This window comes from Cygnus olor, chromosome 2 (assembly GCF_009769625.2).
Source record: "Cygnus olor isolate bCygOlo1 chromosome 2, bCygOlo1.pri.v2, whole genome shotgun sequence".
NCBI lineage: Eukaryota > Metazoa > Chordata > Aves > Anseriformes > Anatidae > Cygnus > Cygnus olor.
In genome coordinates this window covers 74,202,196-74,225,809 of record NC_049170.1, presented here as the reverse complement: position 1 = coordinate 74,225,809, position 23,614 = coordinate 74,202,196, and the positions used below count along the sequence as shown (strand labels likewise).

General features: G+C 37.7%; 1 long non-coding RNA gene across 1 annotated transcript in view; it reads right to left on the bottom strand.

Moving 5' to 3' along the window:
- The window catches only part of LOC121066214, a 30,269-nt gene extending 24,081 nt beyond the window's left edge, over positions 1 to 6,188 (bottom strand). The window contains exon 1 of the long non-coding RNA XR_005817590.1: positions 6,040 to 6,188. This is a non-coding gene — a long non-coding RNA (uncharacterized LOC121066214). The remainder of the gene's footprint in view (positions 1 to 6,039) is intronic.
- Positions 6,189 to 23,614: the final 17,426 nt, after the last annotated feature.

Sequence of the window (23,614 nt, the reverse complement as noted above, 5' to 3'; positions counted from 1 at the left end):
CCAGGGCAATTCCAGACATGAGGACAGACTGGGAAAAGAACTCACTGAGAGCAGCCCTGCAGAGAAGGACTTCGGGGTGCTGGTGGACAAAAAGCTTGACATAAGCCAGCAGTGCGTGCTTACAGCCCAGAAGGCCAACTGTGTCCAGAGCTGCATCACCAGAGGTAAGGCCAGCAGGTCGAGGGAGGTGACTGTCCCCTCTCTGTTCTGCCCTTGTGAGGCCCCACTTGGAGTGCTGGAGTACTGCGTCCAGCACAAGAAGGATGTGGACCTGTTAGATCAAGTCCAGAGGAGGACCACAAAGTTGATCAGAGGGCTGGAGCACCTCTCACATGAAGATAGCCTGAGAGAACTGGGACTGTTCAGCCTGGAGAAGAAAAGGCTCTGGGGAGCCCTCACTGCAGCTTTTCAGTACTCAAAGGGGACTTATAAAAAGATGGAGATCAACTTTTTACATGGGCAGATTGTGATCAGACAAGGGGGAGCTGTTTAAAACTAAAAGAGGGGAGATTTAGATTAGAAGTTTGGAAGAAATTCTTCACTCAGAGGGTGGTGAATCACTGGCACAGGCTGCCCAGAGAAGCTGTGGATGCCCCATCCCTGGAAGTGTTTAAGGCCAGGCTGGATGGGGCTTTGAGCAACCTGGTCTGGTGGGAGTTGTCCCTGCCCATGGCAGGGGGTTGGACTAGGTGAACTTTATGATCCCTTCCAACCCAGACCATTCTACGATTCTATGACACATATAAGGATAGAAGCAACAAATGTTACAGACTAGTTACCAGACCAATTTCCAATGCTAAGTGACTGAGAAAAAGGGATATTCAGTTTCATAAGCCACCTCAACCAGGCAGCAAACATGCTTTCACTTTGAAGCATGACAGAACCAAAAAATAAAGCCTCATCTACTCACACATCCACTCACAATGCTATTCCACAAGCTTAACAACAGCAGCAACAGCTCACACCCCTAACTAGCAAAGCAAATATATATTTATATATAAAATATATATATATAAAAGCACCTTAATGCTCAGTAGACCTGGTTGGCACCTGAAACATCAACATAAACATTGCTGCAAATCGCAAATCAAACAAAACAGTAAAAATGCTACAGATCCCCACCATAAGATTAACAAAAACTATGAGCACAACCAAACATGTAAAATAAAGTCAAATGCAGATTGACTAATCTTTAAAGAGGTAAGGATAAAAACAGGCAGCAAATACTGGCTAGCAAATACTGGCTAGCACTCCGTGCACATTCCTCTAGCACTGCCTTGTGCCAATTTTTAAAGTTTAGTAAATGTTCATGTCTTAATGTCCCAGAAACATAGAATACACTGAGTTGGAAGGGATCCATAAGGACCACAGAGTCCAACTCCTGGCTCCACATGGGACCACCCAAAAACCAAACCCTGGATCTGAGAACATTGTCCAGATGCTTCTTGAACTCTGTCAGGCTCAGTGCTGTGACCACTGCACTGAGGAGCCTGTTCACCAAGAGGGAGGTCAGGAAGTGCCTTTTCCTAACACACAGCCTGACCCTACCCTGACACAGCTCCATGCCAGTATTACTGCAATATAGCAGTAAAAACAACAAACAAGCAAAAAAAAAAGGTTTTTAATATTTTTCATTTGCATATTCCAGTATCATATTCTTGTGGCAGGCAAGAAAGGTAAGTACATAGAAATCTTTATTTAAAGAAATAAATTTCTAATAACCTGTAAGATTACAGCAATTTCCACACTATAAAAAAGCACAGAACAATATTAATGGTCCTGGTTTAGTGATGGGACTCCATCAGTCAGATTGATGGTTAGACTTTGTGATATTGAAGGGCTCTTCCAACACAGACAATTCTATGATTCTAAAATGCATATTAAAGTTGACCACCTCCAAACTAACCTCATATGTTTTACTTATCTCATAGTTTTATTTCATAGCAGATATCAATTTCAATACATATATGCATGTCCTTCAATTTTGAATTCTAGGAAGAATAGTTATTACTAAGTTATATCTTGTTATTTTGCACTGGTATTACTCATTTCCAAAGTATAAGAGTAATCTTGACTGATCAAGAAATTACCACTGGCACACACAACTAAAGCCATATTCAGAGTTAAGTAATATTTGACAATTTTAAGCCATAGCTGTGTGTTTAAAGAACAGAGCATGACTCATCAGTCAGAGTGGCAATGGCTACTTCTGCCATTCCATCATCTTAACAGTAATAAACTTGTCTTTCAAAGTCTTAAAACTCTCTACACATTTTACTTTACCTCAAATTCAGTTTTCAGTTTTACAAGGATTTTTTTGATCAGATGGTTATACAGAACAGCATTTTGAAAAAATAATTTCATTTAAATCTACGAATGATTAATATTCTTGCAAGTAGCAACACTGCTCTGAATCACCAGTGTTTCATAATGACTTTACAATCCATCGTGTAATCTATAGGAGTGGTCAGTGGTTTTTTGTTGTTGTTTTTCTGTTTATTTTTTTAATTAAAAAGTATTGTTATGGCTTATATCATATGTTAATCAACAACCACAATTTTTCACATCAAAGGTTCAGTAGTTACTACTGCTGCGTTTTGGAATGAACTGAGGACAAAAAGCTTTTGGATTGAACAAACTAGCTAGCCTTCTCTGTCAACTCCATGTTTCCCAGCCTGCTTCTTTTACTTGGTTCCATTTTGGCTTTATTTCCACTCCCATCCCACCTTGTAAATTGTGAACACTTCAACCCTTACAAGTAAGGTCACTTCAGAAACCTTTTCTTGGCTTTTTATCAGTTTCTTTCACGCTGATTTCTGGCAATCTCATTGTATTTGACAAGAATTACTAAGAAAGACTTTAATACACAGAACAAAATGCACGCCTCAGATGCATGCTTATTTAAAAAAAAAAGAAATATGTAATATTACTAGTTAGGTAACTGAAATAAGTAATAACAATGGTTTTTGTGCTATGTTTACATCTAGTTTACTAGAACTGTTAAAAGTTGTTAATGAAAACAGAGAACTGCATGGGCTTTTTTTGTATGGACATTTTCTTCAAAGATAAAGCTTGTAGAAACAAAAAATGCATTTTTGTATGGCTACCTCAGCAGAAAGTTCCAATAGTTTTTTAAAAAGTCTATAATAAGTAATACCAACAGTAAGTAAAAACATTTAAAACCCAACAATTTGCAAAGGGTTGTTTCTCAACATCAGCTTCAAATTCCTTTAAAAAAATTCAGAAACACGTTTGAAATCATAATTCAATTCTCACATCAGTCTGAACAGTGAGTTACAAACATTTACAAATGCTTACCTTGTTTTAAAAATCAAAGCATTAAATCTGAATGCTAGCAATCCAAAACCACTTTAGAAAATGTGTTTAGCAATTGCTTTGCTCTTGGCTAAAATCTTTGCTTATTTTTATTAGCCAGAGTCCTGTGGCTACTAGCTCCACAGGAAGACAAACCAATATATGAAGAACTACTTCCTTTTGTTTACTGTTAATGTGGCTCCTACTGGTGTACATTGATAGGCCAGGTTCTTATTTTGGAAAAGACAGGGCATAATCATGCCTCTGCTTCTCCCATTAAATCTATATAAGTTTCAACAAGCCCCAGTCATATTCCTTCTGCAGCTTCTCAAGACTGAAGAGTCCTAGCCTACCTATTTCTTAGATGAAGTTTTTTCCCTATCTTTGATCACCATTACTGTGCTTCCCCATATTTTCCAACTTTGTATCATCCCTTTTTTTCTAATATTAGAGAAGAACTGTACACATTCTTTAGAAAAAGATGGAATCATACAGAAGCTTAATGATTTTCTCTGTTCTGATCTCTATTGTCTTCCTAATATTTCCTAACAATTCTTCTGTGACAGTCAGTAGTTAGAGAATTTAAATTTTTGAGAAATATTCCTTCCTAACTCTGAAATCTGTCTTCCAAGTCCAATGACTGGGAATCTGTACTTAAAAGGGCAAGTTAGGTTTGTCTGCTCTCTTTGTCATCAGCATTAAATTCAATATAGATAAATGTAAATTAATTTTATTATCTAGTTACTGAGTCTTGTAAGGTTTTTCTACAATTCTTCACAATTTGCCCTTGTCTTACAACCATAGTTTGATTTTGGACAGTCATGGAAGTCTCAAAGCACAAGTTGCAACACACTTCACATAATCTATAGGTTGTAATGTTATTCCCACAGCCCGTCAGTGTCGAAAACATCCCAGGCAGCCTATATCATCCATAAGCACCCAGAAAAATGCTTTACGGTGGGAGCAAAGTGGAGAGAGTAACAAAAGGCTCTGATGTATTTGCATCCAGGAAGGACATGCAGAACTCAATAAGTAACATAGTAATTTTCAGTACCCTACGTGATGCTTAAGATGGGATCAGACCTCACCTCACTATACTGTTATTTGTAACAGATGTTATTTTAACATACTTAACATATTTTGTAACTACTGATAATAAATTGGTTGTTAGGTGCCTAGCGACATCATTAATCACTCTATTTGTGCTTGGGATTCTCATGGGAAGCTGAAACAGCTATTCACTGTCATGCTGTGGATTTTTTTTCATGCAGTTTGCCATTTTGAAACTGTGCACAGACAGTGATTTTGGATCGAATCTTCAGGGACGCTGAATATAAACTTATCATGGTTTTAGTGTTACAGGGAGGCCCTGTAACTGAAGATTTCAGATCTGTTGCATCTCTGCTCAACAATACAGAGTTTCTGTGACTTCATTAACAACAGACACACAATCTTGAGTGATTTCTTCATTCACTATTGCTGAATTTATCATGCTTTTAAGTTGACATATATGTTAGTGAGTTTTCAATTTCAAAAGCCCTAGTTCCTCATTCCAGTTAAGTCCATCTCTTCCGTACAGGCTCTTTATTACAGAAGCATCCCCAGCCTCTGATTAACCTGAACTCTTGTTTACATCTGTGTTTACAGCCAGGCACTAAAATTACGTCTTTCATCCAGTTTCCAAAACAATGCAAAGCTTTATAAAAGAGTTTGAGAGAATGCTCCTAAAGGCCCAAATTTTGTTTCTAGAATAAAATGACCAGGTTGAAGAGAAAGCAATGGATACCAACTACCTTGAATGTAACAAGGCTTTCCACACTGTCCCACAACATTATGATCTGGATGGATGGACTGGTAGATGGGCAAAAAAATAATGGGTGGTTGACTGGGCTCATAGGATCAGGGTTAGGGAGCTGTTCACAGGGGCACTGCCAGGACACTGAGGGGAGGGACTATCCCCCTCTAGTGATGAGGCCACACCTGGATACTGCGTTCAGTTTTGAGCTAGCCAACACAGCAAGGACATCGCTAAACCGGGGCAGGTTCAGCAGAAGGTCCCCATGCTGGTAGGGGGCAGCACCACTTGCACTGTGAGTTTAGGCTAAGGGAATGGAGCCTATTCAAGCCTGGAGAAAACATGGGTACAAGGAGACCTAAAGACAGCCTGCTCATACATACAAGGGGATTCTTAAGAAGACAGAGCTGGGCTATTTATGGACATGCACGCTGAGACAGTAAGATGCAACAAACATTAAAAAAATATGAGATTCAGACTAGATACATGGGAAAGCATTTCCATCTTGAGACTGACTGTTCAAGCAGTGGAACAGAATGCCCAAGGAGTCTGTACGCTCACCATCCCTGAAGATTTTCAAGCTTTCTTAAGGATAAAGCCCTGAGCAACCCGGTTTCAGTACACAAGTGATCTTTGTTTGAGCAATGGGCAACACTAGAGACTTCCAAGCTTAATTAGACTATAATCCTCTTCTGTCCTTCACCATATGGCCTGTTACAGAAGGGAAATCTTCTTGCTTGTCATTAGAATTTATAAGTACGATTACGGTAACTGTTACAGAATGCACTCACGTACCTTGTACAACAGCAAAGTAATTTGACCAAAATAAAATGTAATTCATTGTAATCAGTCAAGCCTAGAAACCTGCTCTCTTAATGAATGCCCCAAAGGAGAAAAAAAAAAAAAGGAATTAAAATGAAGAAACTTACTTGGCAATCTATGTACATGTTCCCACACTTGCTTTTCTTGTATCTTTTTCTTCACCATTTAATTATTTCAATTGCCTGTACTTTTTTGTGGTTGTGGACTTTTCTCTGTGTTATCTATTGTTTCCAGTTTCTTGCTGAAGTCCATTCCAACTCTAAAAAAGTATAATTTGAATCCTTCCTTAAAGCTGAGAAAAAAAAGTCAAGAAAGTAATTAGAAAAAGAAGCCTCTAGCGTAATGGTCAACATATGAGATTTCAAGTAATACTACACAGCTCAATCATAGTTCTTTCTGTTATTATAAACCATACTCCTCATGTAGTTTGATTTGACTATAGCTTTTTATGGCAAGACTGTCCTCAGATTTATTTATCATGTAATTATCTTGATTTTGATACATAATTATATTGATAGAACTTGAATCATGGCAATCTTCTACTACAGAAAAACTCCCCATGATCTCAGCATCTCTGGACTGAATAGGAAGAAGTTCTTTCCATGCAAAGAGTAAACATCTAGTTTTATAATGTGGTGAGAATATAGATCACATATCAGAACACCACAATCTATTTTCATGAGATAACAATTCTTCTAGTCATTCCAGTAAATTCCTACCAGCCACAGTCACATTTAAAACTGTAAATAAACATTATGAGAAGAAGAAATACATTTTCAAGGATTTTGCAAGGTGGAACAAAACAGAATGCTTTACTAAAACCATCTATTCTGCCGAGTAGTTTTACATAGCATATTGTGAAAATGCCTCTTAGTTGTTACTCTATTTTTGTGATAAAGCACACAGCTGTACTTACCCATCAGTTTTGGGTTGTCCACTTGTTTCCGTACCACCCACTATTTTATACATAATTGAATTCTACTGGTTATCTATGTTCTAATAAAAAATGTTTGCAATAAATTATCTCCAAGGCTTTCACCTAAGTCTTTTCAGTAAGTAGATCCCCAAGACTAGTAAAGCAGACTTTTTGGAATTATTTTACATATTTCAGTATTTGTTTTTTAAGAAATAAGTAACAATTCACACAGTTAAGTACAGCTATTTTACAGTTTGCTACATTAACAATACATCATGAACGCTTTTAGCTACTACAGAGGAGCAATATGTAGCTACTGTACTAGCTCCCCATATAATTTTTAAGCTGATGTAAAGCATGCAATTCAGCAGCACTTACTATTTTACCTTAAGCCTACTCAGTAGAACAGAGATTACTTATCATTTCTTATATGATATGGTAAAGAAGTATTCCCTACAGTTTTAGAACCAGAACTTGGTACTTTCTAACCCTTAGATGAACTGGTTTATGCATTTCAGAAAAATTATATATATATATATATATATATAAAACAAATAACGTGAAAGACTAAATTAGAAGATGATATACCTAGATATAATTACAGATGATAATAGTCAGCCACAAGAACACAAACTAGTTCTCTTACCAAAACTTGGTGCCACAAAAGGGAAGAAAAATTAAGCATTTCTCACCTCACACACTGAAACCACATACTCCCCAACAAGAACCATCTGGCTATCATTGCCAGCCCTCTCAAAGTGAATGGGTATTTTGAATCTTGTGGGCTTGGCTCCTGAAGTACCCATACATCAGTAGCCAGCTGCAAACAATTTTGCTGCAACCATTCTCACAAGTATGCTTAATAAAGATATCCTAAAGGTCCACCTTAATTCTTACCATTATTTTTTCTACAGTCTGTAGCACTGTTGGAAGGTTAAGCAACTAAAGAAAACTCAGATTGCAAATGGCAGCAAATTCCAAATTCCTGCAAATTGCCATTCCCTTACCTTTAAGTTTTCTGAGGGCACACTGGAGAAAAACGAGCACATCTCAGGTTACTTACAGCCATCCTTTGGTTTAGAGCCAGATTTTCTGGTGATGTTTCTTCTAAGGATAAACATTTTCCAGCTATGAAGGGTGCAGTCCCACCACATTCCAGGGAGCTAAGCAGGGCCATGTCAAAGGCAGGATTAGGGAACTCAGGGTCAGCTGTGTGTTGGCCATTTGAGGCTGTGGTGACAAGGCCACAATGAATGAGGTGGGTCTTGGGCAGTCAAGGTGGGCAAGGGAAAAATCAAAGCCAGAAACATTCTGGACATTCAAACCTATGGCAGAGATCTTTAGGATAAGTTTACTAAGTGTACTTCTGGCAACGGTTGCAGACAAGTGTTTGCAGCTGGCTACTGATGTATTAGTACTTTAGGATCCAAGCCCAGAAGATTCAAAATACACACTCCCATGGAGAAGGAAGCCAAGGGCCTGGCCACTGCAGGGAGCAGCCACGAGGTGCCCCAGCCTCTCTGGGGCTGTGTTTGGTCACAGCTGCCCAAAGCCTCTGAAGGATGGGGTCAGAGAGGGGGGTGCAGAGAAGCACCTCTTGGTGCACTCAGGGCTTGACAGTCAGTTTCCAATTAGATGCTTAATTAAGGTGAGCTATACTAACCAGCTGACCACTTGTCTCCTCCATGCTGAAGCCTTTTTCAAGAGACATATCTTGCCCATAAGCTGCACCCTGGACCTGAACATGGGGCCCGACCTCATCCAAAACCTCATGCTTTCTGCTGCCTCCTGTATCACCCCAAATTCTACTTCATCTGCCTTGAGTGAAACACTTTTGGTAAAGCGTTCCACTTAGAAAAGCTGGGAGAGCTCTTCCTGCAGATTCTAGCTGAATTAGAATGGCTCTGCAATAAAACATTTTTCCCTCCTCAGTAAAGAGACGTGCATTTGGTGAGAACAATCATGTTTTTTTCAGTAAGGCTTGGCAAATGTATTATTAGCTAAATGTACAGTTTCATAACCCTATGAAAAGCTAACTGAATCATATTTGATTTCTTTTTAAATGAAAAACTGAAAACATTTCTGTTTTGATATTTTGAATTTTTTTTTTTCCCAAAGAAGTTTCAATTTATATTCTGAAATTGTTTTAGTTCAATATCACAAAACTTTTTAAAAGTAAAGAATAAAATATAGATTTGGAGCAAGTTCAGTGTGTTATTTCAAGTCAAAATTGACCCTTTTTATCCAAGATTTGCTCATCCACTATTAAAAGCTTTCATTTCTCATAAAGCAAAATCGGTTCTCCTTTCCCTTCAGTTATATCCAAATTCATCATTTAAAGGAATATTACTGCATGTCTTTACCTACGTACACTGTATCACAGTCTAGAGAAAATCCCAGTTTCAAGAAATACATGTCACATGCAAGTCAAAACCTCTTGTTCTTTCACATCCTCAACACCCAAGCCATAAAGCCATCAGTGCTTCAGCTACAATAGCTACACCTCAGAGAAATTATGGTTTACGAGCAAGGCGCATTGGATTTACTTAAATAGGAACTGAAATGATTAACGTTTAAGGCAAATATTCATTAATTATTATGATAAATTATTATAAAGATGGTAAAGAGTGATCATCATGTAAGGAAATGATTATGGGAATATGATCCACTGTAAGGCGTATACTTCTTTTGGAAATTGAGTTGTCCTTATGAAATGAGTACACTATCTGCCTTTTTTTTCTTATACCTTCCTAGCAGATCAGAAATCCAAATCCAATTCAAACTTCAGGAAGTTTTGTTCTGCAATAACCTCTCTCTGCATGAAGAAATATTATAGCATCAGTGGCAAACTTGCACAAAGTCTTCATGAATAAACATATTTCACAGTAGTTCGTATTTGAAATGCAACTTAGCTTTGTTAATTAAATAGTGCAAAAAATGCAACGTTCCAATGCTGTATTACACAAATTCAATAACTATGTTTTTACCTGGATATTTTTTATTTTTTTTAAGCATTAATAGGATAAAAAGAAGAAATTTAATGCATGTCTAGCTTAGTGATGGAGTTTCTTCTGAAATAACTTTGATACAAAACTTGCAACGTTTGTGGATTTTTTATTTTTATTTTTTTGCAATGCCTTCTAACTCCCAAAGTAATTTTCTTGTGCAGACATTATGGAACTCTAGATTAATCTTATTGGTTTTAGGCTTCAGTGATTAAAGCAGCACTTTCTGCCTAGTTACTCAACAACTCAGCTTCTTATATGAATTTGTTTATATCTCTGCACCTGAGTAAGGATTTCTAACTTGTAATATGTTTTTGTGCATCACTACAAAGCCAGAGACAGCTCAATGGAAGAGATTACCACTTTCAAACTGTCATATATAAACTACAGTAATCTTCAAAATAATTCCAGGTCTATCTCCTGTTTTAAAGATAAAGAGGTAAGAAACAAGGTGATAAACAGATTTGGTCAAGATCCCACAAAAAAAAAAAAATATATAATACTATGTCAGAGTACATAATGATTTCTGTCCTCTTGTATCTGTATCTCACATCCTAACCTTAGAACCAAAGTTCCCATCACTGTTGCAAGTAGGGCTGTAGGACTTTGCATGCAAAGTCTTTACTGGAATATAGACTCACACAGGTTAGAAACAAGCACTTTTTAGAAACAAGTACTAATTTACAAAATAAAGTAGGAGAGCCAACAGGGGGAGAAAGAAAGAGCAAACAGGATCATTTTCCTGCTGACCCACAACTCCTTACAGCCAACAGCTACCTCCTCTCCTGAGCCAGCCGTTACGGAAGGGACAGGCCTATGGTCGGTCAGGCACATGCAAACACACCACTCAGGTGTCCCGAAACTGTTGAAAACTCAAAGCTAAAACAGCCTTGGAAATCAGGACAATTGTGCACATGCACCAAGCAGAGAGCAGGTGGCAGTGAGTCACCCCAGGCTACCTGCGGATGGCCATGTGGACGGCCCTCTCATGTGCCGGCCGCACGCAGGGCTCCTGCTGCCCCGCAGGACACTGCCACGGAGGCCAAGCAGCTGGGTGCTTCCCTCAGAGCTGCCCCTCCAGAACCAGCCCAGGTGCCCCACCACCACCCCACAGGCCCAGCTCCACAGACACTGAGGCCCCATGCAGCAGCAGGGGGCAAGGCCTGGATCAGGGCTGGCTGCTGCACCCCCTCGGCCTCTCCCATGCAGCAGCCTGGCCACCACTGGGAAGGATCCATAGAAAAATGCTTTTTCCCCCCTGATTAGCTATAGATAGCACTGAGGTATGGGAGGCTTCACCTCCTTTTCCTGCTCTGCCTGAAGGCTCCTGCCCTGCCAAGGTGTCAGCAGTCTCCCCAGGGGCTTGTGTGAGTTCAGGACACTCCTTGCTGCCAGAAGTAATTAGCACAGAGGAGAGCTTGGTTTTAAAGACTGTCTACAACCTGGCTTTCCCTGAGCGATACTGAATCTTACTTCTAAAGGCAGTACTGGATAACAAGCTTTCCCCACACAAACATCAAGAACTGGATACATAAAAGTAAGGAAGAAAAAATAAGTAAATGTATCAAATATAATGACATATACTCATCTCTCTATCAGTAATAGTTATTAAACTTTATAGACCGGTAACTTACTGAAATGAAGTATTGGAAACCAACAAAACAAGAAGATCAATATCAAGACAAGATTCCTAGCTGCCTTTTCTTCCATCATACTATTGAAAAACATGCACGTCCCAGCTGTATTTGTATTTTCATGATTTATAAGTGATTTTTTTTAATCAAGCTTTCTCTAGCACAATGCTTTATGCCCAGCACTGCATTACATGAATAAATAAATAAGGGTGCACTCAAAAAACATTTGATAATGACTATACAAAATTAGGATGACAAGCAGAAACTCTTCTTACACTAAAACAAAACCTGATAGGACTCTTGTTCCACTAAGAACTTGCATTGTACCGTATATATACACACACACACAAAGGCATCAGCAAGGAAACAGAAGAGGTTCCTACTCAATTCCTGCAGGATACCTCATTAACACTAACAAGCAAAACTTTGATGACACTTATAATAACTTAGCCTAATAGGATAAATGCTAATGACTACCAACCATCAAATATATGAAAACACAACATCATTCTACAGTTGTTAAGCATATACCATTTTAAAATACTTCAAACACAGGTGGATCTATATGACTTTCAGATTAAGTGGATAAAACAATTCACTGAAAATGTTCACAAGGCTTCATGTTCTAAGTAAAGTTTTCATGTTTTCTGTTTAGATAATTTTCCCCAGAAGACTGAAATAGACAGGGATTAGACTGCAATCCCCATTTTAAGCATTACTTTTGAATGTAACATACAGTAATACAATAAATAACTAGCAACTAGTACATGAAGGGATGATTCTGAAGAAGCAGACTGAGATTTAGAAAAGGGGAAGAAAAAGCAGTCATTTCCCTGATCTGATGGAAGGAAATCAGAAAGCAAGTTGAGTAAAAATGCTGGGCAGATCCTAAAGGTTACCATGCTGTTACAGAAAACATTCTGAAGCTAATCAACAGGGACCTGTAATCTTCCAGAACAATTTTTCCATAAATAACTACAGAAATACAGTATTCAGACAAAAGTATGGCAACAAAGAAGTGGCCATAAATGCATGGACTACTCTTATCAGGAAGGATTTCTAGGTGCTGCTAAGGAATAAGGTCACAGAGCGACGGGTGAACTCATCAGACTTAAAAACAAACAAACGAAAAACACAACACACAACTGTAAATGAAGAAATGGAAAGCTGTTCTGCAACCCTGCACTAAAAAGTAAGAGTCGAAATACTACATACTGAACCAACTTAAACGCCCAACTTCTTCCCCCTCCCCCACCACTTTTTTTTTTTTTTTTTTTTTTTTTAAAGAGGTGAGGGATAGCTTGATTCTCACAAACTCAGATCTTGAGAACAGCCTGCAACAAATGTATTCCACTTGTTTTGCTTGGTCAACCCAACAAACTCCTTTTTCCTATTAAAAAGAGTTCCTTACTAAGGAAGAAGAACCACTGTTGCATCCCAGGAAGCATCAGCATTCCAGCACTTAGATAATTATCACTAAAATTCATGTGAAATATTTTGCTGCTGTCGCAAATAAACCCATTGTTAAAAAGTATCTGTTGGGGAGTTAAGAGATTGCTGTGTTGACAGCAGTTAAAGAAACTGAACAATCAGGTCACCTTCATACTTCCAAACACTTACTGGATTGACACTCAGTTACAATACATGATGCCAGTAGTTAGTTCTTATTCACTATCAATTGTTGTCTTTACATATACAAAGCAACCAGTCATTCCAAATGGATTTCAGACTCAGAAAGCATAACACTTTTTGATTCCAGTGATTTCCTATTCTCAGGTTATCAGTATCAGGACATTTGTCTGTGTATCATTTGAATTATCAACAGCCAAGGATATCTGCAGGGCTGCTAGAAAGCCAAGAGGTAGATTTGGATCATAAATGCCACTCTAAAGAGTAGCAAGTGAATAGCTACTCTTTGGAGTGGCATTTATGGTCCAAATCTACTTCTTGGTAGATTAAATATGGGGAGGGTTAATGCCAGAGTAACAGACAAGAGGAAGAGCAATGATAGAAGAAATGAAGAAGAAGTGTGGGGTAGACGTACCGCACACATCTGACTTTCTGAACATTTACTAACATGACTGGCAAGCCATCACAGTATGGAGACCTCATGCTATGCACTCTTTTGACTATGCTCCCCAGCCAAGTATGGATGAATGAAAAACTACCTTGAGGTTAAAGAAGATTCCATGACAGGACGGGCTTTCCCTACATTGCTCAGGTCTTCTCTTCCAGCATGGATGGATTTATGCGTGAATTTGTATCTGTGGAACATGCATTTGATGCTTCACCTAGATCAAGTTTCATGAGTCACCTTCCTGCACAAAGGGGTCATGAAACTACATCTGCTGTATAAACCAGGAAACAGGAGAGTCTTCTGCTGATATGAGATGGCTAGCATATAAAGACAAGATGAGGGTGATCAGGTCCTAGCTGCTGTAAACTTCAGTAACATTCCTGTGAGTTCTTCTTGTTCAGTGTGCTGGACTTGATTTTTGAACATTCATTATGAGGTTCAGAGAACTCCTGTAGTCATGGAATATTGATTTGAGAAAAAAAAAAAATCTTTTTTGAGAAAAAAAAAACAACTTATCAGCCAGTTGTCAGGATAAGCATGTAGCTTCAACTTCCAACATTTAGGAATCGTAAGTCAGTCTCTGCCAGCCAGGAAGAGGTTGGCTTCCAATGCTTCTTAAATTGGGCCAACCCACATTCTTGCCAAATTGCTATCTTTGGATTCTTTTTTTTTTTCTTCATGTTTTGTATCTTAGGTTTTTCTCCTTCATCTTTGAGCTGCTAGCTATCACTTTCTCAACAATTTCACTGCAGTTTGTGTTCTGCCTTTTATTGCCTTACACTGTTTTAGCTCATGTCCCTTCTCATGCCTTAGCAACATAATAAAACTGAGTCAAGACCACACAGCTGTGCCCCAAATGAGACCTGAAGGGGTAGGCTGAAGGTTACAGCATGCTACCACTGGAACTAGCAATGTCAGTAAACATTTACTCATTAAATACATTCAGTGCCATGTGACGACCAAAGGCCAGGACCATGAATAGATAATGAACCTGGCCTATTGCGAATCTAAGGCAGTTTCACTACAAAGAACTTGTACAGAGCTAGAAACAAGCTTCACATCGAAAAAAATGGGAATCAGTAAGGTGTTTTTTTTTTTTTTTTTTCCCTTTAACAAGGGGATTTATGCCCACAATGTCACTATCCTGAAACTGAATTTTTCTATGTACATTTTCAGGTTTATCAAATCGAAAATGTTCTTTTAGTAATTGGAAGGTAGCTAACTAAAAAGAATTAAGACACCATATACAAAAAAGTACACATCTGATGTAAAGCCAAGATTTTAGTTCATGTTAACTGCCTGATCAAATAATAAAAGTACAGATCTAATTATAGAACATTAAAGTCCTACAACTATAGAAGAAGCTTCAATAATACAGTTACAACTGTACACACAATTCCCAGTATCTACCCCTTCTCCAGCGCTATGGCCACTTATCTGCTCTTCTGCTGGGCCCTAAGGTTAACATCTTCACTCCTGGGCTGTGGGGAGCGCAGGAAATCACTCATGTATGTTCTTAGACCTTTGCTGGGTGATTGATGTTTCTATGATATTGATGGTTTCCTCCCCCTCACTCTAGGATCTGTTTGTGGTCATTTCTATATGGTTGCTAGCAGTGTTCACTTTGTTTTCTTCACTTTCTGCTAAAGCATGTAATATACAAGTCTACCAGATGCACAACATGTGTGTTAAATACTTGCTCTTCTTACTCCCATAACTAGTTCACTCCAGCTTCCCCATGTGACTTTGATCTTTTCTGAACTTGTTACAGCCCTGGATTCTCCAATGTAAGGGTGCAATGGATCCCTTTTCTTATCCCACATCTGCAGGGTTCCACAGCATGCCCCCAGCTTTCAGGCCTCTGCTGTCATATCAAGCTGATATTCCTCTACATCACTACATTGTGAATATTTAATTTCACACAGATAAACTCCTCACTGATCTATATAAACACTATGGCTATAACATGCATAGCTAAGCAAAAATAAATAAATCATGCACAGATAGCCACCTAGTCACTGGAAAAAAATAACAGTTCTTTTTTTTGCTGTGAGGGCATGTTATTAGCTCATGGACATTTTGGTATACAGAAGGATCACAATGTCCTTCTTTGCACAATTGTTTTTCAGTCAGTCCCCAGCAGGTAGTGGTGGCTGGTTTTTTTGTTTGGTTGGTTGGTTGGTTTGGTTTTTGTCCCCAGATGCAAGACTTGGTCACTCTCTTTATTGAATTTTCTGAGACTACTGTTGGCTTGTTTCTCCAGCCTTTGTCATCCTGGTCCCTGCCCATTCAGCAGCAAGCCTGTGTTTTCCATAATCTTTTTCATGGACTTGCAGAAGCCTTTTTCCCCACCCCCCCTTTGCATCCCTTGACAAATTCAACTCCATTCAGGCTTTAGTTTTCTTAAGATGATGGCAGCATGGTGGGGGTGAAGTGACAGTGATCACCTTGAATGCAAAGTTTACAGATGAAGCTCCTTCTTCTGTTCCCTACAGAACCAGTAGAGAGAAAATCCTAGGGAAAATGGTTTTCCAGACTGACCCAGTAGGACCGTCCCCATGTTTTCAGTATGTTACAGTGGGTGCTGTGTGTATGAACTCCAGGAGGCATGGTGCCTCAGAGATGCTTTTAACATTTTTGTGGATGTTTCTCTGTGAGGTGTTTCTAGAAGCCCCTCTCAACAGCAAATTGTTTGTAAAAGATACAGTTTAGCCCAAAGTAGGGCTTGGATGGAAAGAACAAGAGACAGAAAAAACATCTCTGAATTGAGGAACTATATTAGCTATCTGTTGTGTAAAATGATCAGAAAGACAGACTTTGCCCAAACTGGGAGGATAGATCAAACTGACAGAAAAAAGTATGATAGCAATAATTGTTATAAGTCTCCAGGGCTCAATAAGGAAACTGGTCAGAGATTTGGGACTGACTTATGAAGAAAGAAGATAAAACATTTATCATAAATTTAATTTAGCTTGACAGTTGGGAACAAAATAAGAGATGTGGAAATGTTAAGAGACGGAACATAATTTATTGTCTTCGCTGTCCAGGAGGGTATGCAAAACAAAGAATTCAGTCTTCCCTGGTTTTAATAGGGACATACAGGGATATTGTTATATAATATATCAAAGGTGATGGCATAATATACCTAAGTTTATGTATCTTCGCTCTTTAAGAAAAATTGAACCTTTAGTTATATGATATGCTACCTGAAATTACGTTCAGGCCTTTAGAAAGAAAAAATGATTTACAGGACCAGAAATATTGTCCACATGAAAACAAGTTTCTTATAAGACCATACAGTCATTTAGATTAGAATAGGCCCTTAGGATCAAGTCCAACCACAAATGATGCCCTACATCAAAATCTGCAAAAAAAATACGTAACGCACATACAAAAACTGATAATTATAGCAAAGGGCTAACACAGGAGTTATAAAATCTGTTCCACTGACAGAAAGGTTTACTTTAATTCATTACATCATTACTAAAGCAACTGCATTTCTGAATAAAATGCCTGTATGTACTACACCAACAACCCATTTCTTTCAAAAACTTAGTTAAAAAACCCATATGGGTGAAAACAAAAAAAGAACAAAACAACAAAAGGAGGCATGCAACTCATATAACCCTTCTGAAAATCACCATCAGCCAGCAAAAGTAGTGACTTCTCCCAATTAGTTCCCATGCTCCTACTCAAAAAAGACTCTTTAAATAGGATTTTTCAAGTCTGCAGCTATAGTCCTTAGGAGGGCAGCCTCCTTTGGGGCCAACATCTATATGTATTTTAAAGCCTTTAATTTTAACTTCTACTCATACTAACTGATACTGAACATACTGAGATACTGAAAAACTACTGAGCATAGTGCACAAAGTCAGATATGAAACGCTGATGAAGGAATAAAGAAAGAAGGCATACATTAGATCTCTTAGGTTGAAAAGAGACAGGACACAGAGTTGATACTAGAGGAATTAGGAGAGTTGATACTAGAGGAATTAGGAGAAAGTGAAATTCGTATGACATGGCAATTGAAGAGAATCTACAACCAACGCAAAACACAAAAGCAGACAATAGTAAAGAAGCATGTAGATTCAATAAATTAAATAGGAGGCAAAAAAAGCAAGCACTGGGAAAAATAATAAACACTGAGAAGATACACTACCAACTGTTTAAGAAAAGACTGCTGGGGAAATAGAAATGGAAATACAGACATAATGGAGATCCAGTAGATACTGATTTTGGAAGCAGCTTCTTCAGCTGAAAACTAACATCCCAAGGTGTTACAAAATTTAGTCCAATAAACTTATAAAATAGGAAAAAGAAGAACAGGTGGTGAGGTCAAAGTATACCAAAAAAAACACTGAAATTTAGGAGAATAAGGCAGAGAGCTAGCTTTCTGCAATGTGCAAAAAGAAGAATGTTAACATGATTGATGTTCAGCAGGAAGATCCTAGAAACAACACTAGAAAAGTCCTAACTAAGCTGCTGTGCAGAGATATTACATGGACCACTGACAACACTCTGTTGTTACACAGGCAAAGGCTGTTGGAGTCTTCCCTGGCATTGGGTTCCACCTCAGTATAACTGTATGATTCTTCATCGTAAGTAAATGGATGCAATCAGACCACCTACTGAGGGAGAATGGTGAAGACAGACAAGGGGCAATTGAAAACTGGGAAAAAAAGATACTTCTAAAATGCAAAATAGACACAAACTATTTCTGACAATGTGGTCAGCTCTGGTATTTCCCACCAACATTCACTGATAAATAAAGCTGTTGTAAGGTTTTCCACACTATGAAGTGTTGACTAAAAAAAATAATTAAAAAAAAATTATCAATGCATTCTACTGTGATGGAAATGGTTACATGGATTTTGTAAGAGAAAAACTATTTTAGTGGCAGTGACTGCAGTCTTGGTTCTACAAGAAATTAAGTAATTTTTTTCTAGTTCATACAGAAGAGGCAATATAAGACAATGTAATAAGATTGACTGTCTTTTAAGGGTTAATGTACAATTTATGGTATGAATGTTAGCATGGTTACTCAGCCAAACATTCTAATCTCTTGCAAAGTCTGTTTGCAGAAGCTAATGTCCTTAAAAGCTATTCTCTGTAATGTGATTTCTATTAATGGATAATAATTATTTAATAATAACATTCCTCTTTAGGGAAGAAATATTAATCATATCAGATAGGTGAAATGCAAGCAATTAACTGTACACTTCAGTGATCTTGTAAGTCCTATCTACCAAATACTCTAGGGTGATGTGTGATACACTTCCAGGGATGGGGCATCCACAGCTACTTTGGGCAACCTGTGCCAGTGCCTCACCACCCTCTGAGTGAAGAATTTCTTCCTTTTATCTAATCCAGATCTCCCCTCTTTCAGTTTAAAACCATTCCCCCTTGTCCTGTCATTATCTGCCCATGTAAAAAGTCACTCTCCATCTTTTTTTAAGCACTTGCCATAATCCCATGAACCCAGTTCCTAAAGACCTGAAGCCATCAACATCAGGAACACAGGTGTAGTGGAGGGGTGAGAACAGCACCAGTAAAAGAGGTATACACTAGAAATTATGTAATTTGCAATGGAAACAATGACCTAAAAGATAAGCTTCCTAAAAACTCCAGAAATTCCAAAAGTCACCTGAAACTACGTTTCACCATTTCCTACCTAGATAAAAAAATGCATTGCATTAAAAGGCAAATAAACCCACATCTCTTCCCTTTAATGCTCCTGTATTTCTTAATTAAATTTTTAATGCTGTGGCCTTCTTGTTTTTAAGTTTTAATATTGGAAAATCTCTTTGCTTAGCAGTCTTCAACATTGTAAATTTTACTGAAATGCCATCATTCATGAAGCCCTATTCACACTTAAGTGAACAAAATAAAATCTACTTACATTTCTTGGCACGTTAATTTATTACCCTAAAAAATATTGTACACTGGTAAACATTTTAAAATGTCAAGGAGATTTATTTAATTGCACTAGTATCTTTGGAGATAGGAATATACAGTTTTGACCTTCAGAATGGTCATATTAACATTTAAAATGCATCCACATATATTGAGCTACGTAAAATATTTGTTGTGAAATTCAAAAGATTTTGAATTAATTCATGTAAGACTAGATAACAATATGCAAAGAAAAGAAGGAAAATGTAGAACTGCAGATTCAGCTAACTGTTGATTACTAGAAGTAAAGAGATTTCAATCTGAATCAGAGTGGAATTCTACAAAAGCATTTATCCCATGTCATATATTTGCACCCAAACTGAAAACCAAACCAAGAAACAAAAGCAACATCACTACAGTGAATTGCTACATTACTATACCTATTTAAGAACAAAACAAAACAAAATCAAATCATTTCACCATTAAGTAGTGAAATTGAAATTAACTGAAAATGATAGGCATTCTAATTCTAAGACTTGTCTTCTGAAAAACTAACCATGATTATCAATGGACGTTTTTTATATAAGTATTTGTCAATAAAAATAAATTTGTCAAGATAAACACCTTGAAACTACAAAAAAGATTATGGACATTTCAGCATTTTTACTCACTTCAGAATGTAGTATGTAAGAATACACTGAGTACATATGTGAGTATATGTAGCATACCTGAACACAGAATGTGATTTGTTGTGACAAATGCAGCCCACCACTTTTATATGTGCCATGTAAGCTTCATTTTTTTTTTTTTTTAAGCTTGTAGATGCCTCGAAATGCTTTAAGATTTATACTAGGATTGTACACACTGAGAGAAAGTCCTTACCTTAAAGACATCATTATGTAAGTAAAGCCAGCAAAATAAAGCAGAAGAGTAGAGGTGTGAAATGATTTGCCCACTCACAAATCTGCAAGTTGGAAATGAGCGGCAAATTTGTGCCGCAGTAAATTTCTCTCCATGTACTGTGACATATGCCCATACACCCAGCAATAAATCCGTTCCGGGGCTCACCTGTTCTAATACCTGTTATTATAAAAATAAGTTTTCCTCAAAAATGCAAAATTGCTGATCTTGTTTGTATTTCTGGTTTCTGAAGGTTTTCTTTCCACCACGGCACCTTTATTCTCTGTATCAGACTGAAAGCCAATGCAGATCAGTGACTGGGTCTGTACCTACAACCACCTACACTGTCCGTAAGATGCAGTTAAAATCAGGAAGATTCTTCACTTCATGCCATTCTGTTTAATTTCTTATAATCATAGAATGGTTTGGGTTGGAAGGGACCTTAATATCATCTCGTTCCAACACTCCCACACTGCCGTGGACAGGGATACCCTTCCACTAGACCAGGTTGCTCAAAGCCCCATCCTGGCCGTGAGGTATCAAGTGGTATGATCTTCAAGGCTCTGGTAAAGTGTATAAAACAAGTGTTTCATCTCTCTTTACATAAAATAATAGCAAATCCAGACTGGCCAGTCCAAAGAAAACACCTATTCCATGTTTGCAGTACTGTATATGTACATACATCGTAGAGTACTTCAAGAAGCAGGGTTTCTGTTCACGTCAGGGCATAATGCAGGGTTGAACAAAGGAAACAACTTTTCTAGACTGATTAGCACATTGAAATCCAGGAGCCCTTAACCAGACTTGAGTAGCACACTAAAAAGGGGTTAAACTGCTTTTACCATCAAAGCCAGCTCCAAGCAAGCTATTTTTGATACAGCTCTCTACTGGGCAACATAACCATATGCTTTATTTGCTGAATTAAATCAATGTTTGTTTACACCAGGTAAAATCCATACCTTTTGGACAGTTAGGTTATGACCCTAAAAGGCAAATTAAACAGGAATGCAACTGTCTAGACTAATTAAATGACCAGAGCACTCCCTAGTATGATTCTGGCCCATGTCAACCAGCATTCTGCAAAACAGCTCCTGGATACTGCTTTGGAGTGAGACTGTTCCAGAAAAGGCAGCCAAGATAGCTTCCACGCAGCCTCTCCGTTTTGGATGTTAAAAGAGGACAACTAATGTAACTTTGGAGTATCCTGTCTTGCTCGGCCTGAGGACCTAGAAACATTTGTGGCTTGCAATTCTTCAGTAGTATGTACCTTCTGTCAGTCTTTGTACCAGCCCATCTTTGGAAGATAACAAAGGCTTATCACAGGATATAGAGTCCGTAATAAGTGAACAGAATTCCAGTATTTGGTAAAAATACCTGTAGCAACTTTAATTTTGCTTCAAGTGTTGGTCCCCCAGAAGGCGTTTGATACCTGTAAACTCAAATCAAAACGAGTTGAAAGTACCAACATTTCTTAATTTGACAGCCTCACTGAAAGAGTGTTGAGACTGGATGGCTGCCTACCCACATTATTTTTCTTAAATTTGCATGATTCTTTTATCACTTGTTAGTTTATATAGAGAGTTCATCTTGCTTAGTTCTGGCGTATGCATAACAGTCAGTTTTTTTTCTTTTAGTCTTTAACCACCCATACATACTATTAGCAGTAGCATCTTCATTTGAATTTCTAGAAATACGTGTTACATAGGAAAACTTCTATGCTCACATTATGTTTAAAAGCATCTACCTAAGAATTCAGATTTTAAAAGTGTCATATTAGGTAGTCTGTTATGCAAGTGTACCATACTGTCTTTCAAGCAGTGTGTTCCTATTTCTTGTCCTCTACCTGATTTCATCTACAAGCTAAATACTGCTTAGGTAGTAAGACAGGACTTCAATATTATTTTGTATTTGCATTATCAATATGGACAACTAGTCCTTGTTATTTCTAATACTAACCAAGAATAGAATTAGTCATTTCCTGTTAGGCTTTTCTATAGTACTGCTTATTGTTGCATATAGTCAGTCACTTAAAGAGTTTAAGATTCAAAACACATCCATGAAGCAAGAAGGGGTTACTGCTCCCACTTCAGATAGGGACTTTCTACCCTTAACTGAAAATGTTATTTGAATGCTGTAAGGACCAAACTCCAAATTCAAGAGGTACGTAATTTTTTCAGAATTATTGGTCATTCACAGCTCCCATTCTCAGTGGAAGCTGTGACTACGCCATACCTCTGCTATTTAGGTCCTATGTAGCCTACATCAGGCACATTTTCATGATATTAATATTATCATTATATTGATTAGACATGAAACTAATTCAGTTTGTCTAATTCAGGCGAGCATTGCTGGTCTTACTTAAAAAAAGCTACTTTGGCGTTTGCTTACTTATAAAAAGCTACGCATAAAGGAAGCCATTAGATCTAGCAAGAAGTAGTCCTTCTGCTAGTTTTAGTAGCTACAGAATACACTGTACATGCAATACAACTTCTACTGGAAGAATGATTCTTGCAAGGTGCTATTTGCCTTCACACAAATACAGAAGGCATGGAACAGAGCAGTGAGCGAAATTTAGAATACACAGATTTTTCATCACATTTTCTTTTCCGTAAACAGATTTTTAAAACCCTGGGAATTCATTAAAAAGGACATTGTTGATACTAGAATCTTTAAAAAAAGGGAGCAGCAATGTTTCTAGAACAGTCAGTGTTTCCTCAGATGAGACAAACATCCTATTAAATGATCATGCCACAACTTATTTTAAGCTTTTCAATTAAAGTTTTCCCTCAAATTATTCCCATGTTTAACCACTTGGGCATTATGAATACTGTATTTCTTGAGATTTATAATCTAATTTGTCTCATGAGGGTTCTGATCATAATTCAAGCAACTGCAGCACATACAGAACATGAAAAGGCAAGCTTAATTTACAAGAAATCCTGAGTAGATGCTAATTCTGCATTTTCTAAATAATGTACATTAATGATTCAAACAACTGAATGATATAACATAATGCAACATGTTACATTCTTATACTTTTTGAAGTCTATAGTTTCATTCTACATTTTTTGTATGATTTACTAGCCTTTCTAATAGAATCCTGTTCTGTGAATTCTCGTCATATCCTTAAAACCAAAGTTTTTATCACCATCATTTCAACAGAAATCTAGCATCTCTGAATTTCATTAACAATATTTATTCGTACCCATGGAATCACTAATATATTAAATGACACTATTTTGATAGCAACATTTCGTA